This window comes from Etheostoma cragini, chromosome 13, assembly GCF_013103735.1.
Source record: "Etheostoma cragini isolate CJK2018 chromosome 13, CSU_Ecrag_1.0, whole genome shotgun sequence".
Taxonomy (NCBI): Eukaryota; Metazoa; Chordata; class Actinopteri; order Perciformes; family Percidae; genus Etheostoma; species Etheostoma cragini.
The window spans coordinates 6957462-6962455 of NC_048419.1; positions in this window are offsets into that span (position 1 = coordinate 6957462).

Below are 4994 nucleotides of genomic sequence, written 5' to 3' on the forward strand. Positions count from 1 at the left end.
CTCTGCGAATAGGTTGAAGGTCGAACATGCTGGGGTCTGGCGCTCGAACTCTGCCGTTCCCCAGAGACGAGCTCGGCCTGTCAGGTGAGTAATCACGTAACCGACCTTCGCCCCTTCAGTATCAAAAGTTCTGGGTTGCAGGGTAAACTGGACACGGCAGCTTGTCAGGAACGCCCGTACCTGGGTTGGGTCGCCGTTGAACCGTTCTGGATTGCCGATCCTGGGTTCTAGGACACAGACAGCCGCGGCAGTAGGGGACCGGGCAGGAGACTCGGGTGCTGGGCCGGTGAGCAGGCTGACTGGAGCTGAGCCGGTGGGGGCAGGCAGAGGAGAAAGGTTGGTGAGAAGTTGGATAATCATTGCAAGTTGTTTTTGCTGTTGCTGTTGCTGCTGGAACTGCTGAAGCTGTTGAAAGCCGTCTTGGAGTAGAGAGGCAATGTCAGCCGTGTTGCGATCCATCTCTCTCTCTGTCTCTGCCAGGCGTTGCATGGCGGTGGGTGGTTCTGAGCCGTCGGTTTCCATGCTGTTATGACCGTGCGCTGGGTCCATGTTTGGTCAGATCGTACTGTCAGACACCAAACACGACGAGGACCACAAAAGCGTCACGTTCAATAGTTTATTAAAGGGTTGGGGGTATGGGAGTTTCAGAGGTACCAGAAAATCCAAAAATCAGCACATGTGTAGATCCCCAGTAGAGAGCAGGAGCTGGATGATCCGAGAAGTCCGGAGCAGGAGAACACGGAAGCAATTGAGTCAAAAGGCTTTTCCCAAAACAGGCAGTTAACCGACACTGGTAGCAGACGATCTGACAAGGGAGGACTGAAAAACAAGGCATTATATACAGGACATGATGAGTGGTGAATGCAGTGCAGCTGGTAGGTAACGAGGGTGAGGCAGAGCAGAAACAGGTGGAAGTCATCAAACTCCAATCAGCGTGTTACCAGGCAGAGAGAGGGCTCATGACAGGAGTTTCCAATTTGTCCTTATCATTTAGGGAGATCTTTGGTATTGTAATTTTGTCAAAAAATGCATCAATTTGATCCTTACTAACTATGTTCTCAGATGTATACAAGTCTTGATAATATATTTTGAAAGCCATGTTAATATCTGAGGAAGATGTGACCAATGTATCGTCCTTTTTGATTGCAGTAATTACATTCTGATTATCTAATTTTTTAAGTTGTCTTGTCAATAACCTCCCCGTTTTTTCCCCATTCTCATAGAAATTAGTTTTAAGACGGAAAAGAGCATACTCTGCCTTCTTGTTATAAATTTCATGGAGACTAAATTTGAGCTGACAAATTTTTTTACATTTACTGTCATCAAATTTTCCTGCTATTTGTTTTTTCAAAGTACCTATATGTTCCTCCAAAGTTTGAATCTTTGCCTTATTTTCTGTAACTTTTTTAGAGCTAAAAGCTAAGCATTTACCACGAACAAACGCTTTCAGAGCATCCCACACTGTAGCCAACCTGTTAGTGGACCCAACATTTATCTCTAGAAAATTTTCGATGTCTTCCTTCAATGTTGACACAAACTGTTCATCCTGCAGTATGCCTGTATTCAGTCTCCAGCTTCCTTTATAGTTTTTCTCAACATTTAAGTTTATATGTAGTTCCACAGGTGCATGGTCTGTACTAATTCAACACATGAATTAGAGATAAAAAAATAGTCTATTCGGGAATAGGTTTTGTGGAAGTGAGAATAAAAGGTGTACTCCCTTTACAGAGGATGCACAAGTCTCCAAATATCCTTTTCCATGTAGGTTTGATATTACTTCTTCAAGTGATCCCTGAGAAAACACCTGAAAAGGAGAATATTATATTAATCTTTGTAAAGCCCATAATTTGCCATTAAATGTTTTATAAAGTTATTTTGAATGAATTTTGCAAGCCAGCATTAAAGCCAGCATTGCTTTTTTTATACAATCTTTTAAATAAGTTACTAAGGGAAAATCTTTTGAGAATGCAGAAGAAAATGATTTCATGATTATTTTAAATGTTATATTTTATGAAACCCCGGACAAAACAAAGGAAAAAAATAAATAAATTGTGACCACAAATAGGCACAATGTGTGCATGAAATACTAAATTGTGGCCACACAATATTATTTAATATGCACAATGTAATTATATTGTGGCCATGAAATAGATATAACGTGTGCACAAATTACTAATTTGTGTCCACGGGATACGAATTTGTGGGTTTGTTTTAATATCATGCCCATGGATTACTGGTGGAAGCAGGAAGATTTACACGTGCAAGGTGAGTGTATTTTCTTATGCCGCTTTTATCAATATGTTGTTGCTCAGCTTTTACTCATGTGGTTATTTCTATTCCATATTTTGTTTTAACAGGCATGCTGCTAATTTTGCGCTGCACTCAAGAACTTTTGATCTTTATCCCATTTCTAGCTTAAACAGTGTTTTGTTAGTACTGGGCCGTAAAGCGTTTGTTAGTGTCATGGAGCTGCCGCACACTCAGTATTGTGTGTGGAGTGTGCTGAATCAATATGATAACAAACTTTGACATTTTTTGAATTCTATAATGTGTCACATTACTGTAGCAAGAATAATGTCAAGATAGCCTGGCAGGGTAAACCTGTGGATAAATCTCCCAAAAAGAATTAAATAAAAGACTCTGTATTTATAGAGAGGGCTTGCTACACAGTTGTTTTATGCTTCTTCTCAAAAATGTAATATCATATTTGTCCAAAACTTTGTTTGAATTTTCCCAATAGGGTATTGTGAGGATATATTTTGAATTAGTAGTGCTATTAATTGTCGACAATTGGACCTCTAATACTGTAAGTACAGTATGTGGTCTATTATTTTAGTTTTCCTGTGGTTTAAAAAGTAAGACATGGATGCTCAGCTGCGAGAAGTTCTGAAGGAGCGGCAAATTGAAGAGGGTGGGATCTAGAAAGTTAAAGATGATAATGCAAGCCACTGCAGTTGCCGCATATGCTTTTGTCAAGTATGTATATTAAAAGAACACGTCGTCTTATTGGGACTTTACCTTAATCACTGTATCCCCCAGAGTTAGACGACTTCTCATCTCCTCGCATGCTGTAACTCTGTCGGATGCCCCCACCATTAGTTTAGCCTAGCAAAGATCCTGCGGGTAACTGGTTCCAACTTGCTACTACCCCCAATAAGTGACAAAATAACGCGAACATGTTCCTGTTTGCATGTTGTGATTTGTATAGTCACAGGGTGTAAAATTAACAAGGTCACATGAGACACGGCCATATTCTAACCGCATACTAACTGGGAACTATATTCTCAGAAAGGCAAAGCTACTTGGGCAGAGTGCTTTGCTCGCCGCACCGAAGAAGACCAGTCACTGAGCAGAGAGTTCACCTGGAGTATTCAACAATTACTAGATACTAAAAGCATAGTTTACAATTATTGGTGTTTGCTGTATCGTAAAGAGCTGCAACAATAAACTGCGGTGACCAGGTAATACCATACATTCCAAATGAAAATTTCACTGAGGATGATTATTATGAAAAATGGAATTAGCCACACGGACCATGAAACGTGCTGAAAGATATGGCCATCCCATCGATAGTACAGACCGGACAAAGGGGATCCCCTGCAGCTACGATAAGTGTTCCGTTATGTTTTTAAAGGGCAAATGACTGTAACAGTGGTAATGTTAATAACACTATTACATGAATAATAATAATACCTTTTCACCCCAGAAATAAATGAGCGGTGCTAGAGCTAAGGCTCATGACTGTAGCTTTTACCTTGCTAATGAACTGGATTCTACATATGCACCACCTGTCCGTGTTTGTTCCGATTCTCCCCTCGACAGTCTTTTAGGCCTCAGCTTCCAAAATTTGTAACCCCTTGTCTGTGTATTCTGGCTCAAAAATATATTTTCTAGATCTTGGTTTGATACCAAGTAAAAATCCTCTGACAAATCCTCAAAGTCAGCCATAATCACCAGTGTGGCTTGCTGCTAGCTAACTATTCATGTTGGTTTTGTTGACTGACGTAAATCTGCTTTTTGGTGTTGCGCTAATCCCTCTGCCCAAATAACAGTGCTTCGCCTTTCTGAGAATATAGTTCCCAGTTTATTTACGGTTAGAAGATGGCTGTGTACCAAGATGAGAACAGGGGGACTCAAACACATGGCTCAGCAATAAAGGATTTATTGGGAAAAAAAGGAATGAGAAGACGGACGCCAAGGAGATATCTGGAAGTGAGGATACTCAGAAATGGGGAGCCGAGGAGGAGACACAAGAGGGGAATCGTAGAGGAGCCGGGAGCGTGAAGCAAAGAAACACAGGCACTGGGAGCGGAGACAGAGACAGGTGGGACCGGAACGCCATGGGAGGAGGACCAAGAGGAGAAGCCAGCTGATTGGAGACAAGAACTGGAGTGGAGATGCTACTGCAGGGGGGAGAAAACAAAAGGAGGTAAGTACAGTAAAACACTGGGAGACAACTATTGTAGATAAAGTAGTCCTTTAGCGATTTTCACCAGCATAACTGGAGCAATCGGCCAGGTGATTCTTGCGTAACCCATGCGTTAGAGTGCTGTCCACATTCGTTGACACCGCCGAAGGTGAGCCTGGACCAATAGGATCACCACGTCCTCTTCCAGGGAAGGAAAAAGCAGGGGTTGGAACCCCAAAGCACACATAAATGGGGACATCCCAGTAAAAAGTTATGGAATACATCATTGACCATGGACTGGAAGACTGCTGGGGCGTTAGTGAGGCTGAATGACATGATGAGAGACCAGCGGTGTGTTGAATTTAGTCCTCCATTTGTCCCCCTCCCGAATCTGCACAAGGTGGTAAGCGTTTCTAAGATCTAGCACGGCAGACCAGGGGAGGGACTTGTAAATTGAATCCATGAGTGTCAATACATACTTATTCCTGACGGTAATAGCGTAGAGCCCCCGATTGTCGATGCATGGGGGAAGGCTGTTATATTTTTTGGTGACAAAAAAAAAAGACCCCTGAGCCTAGTGGGGATG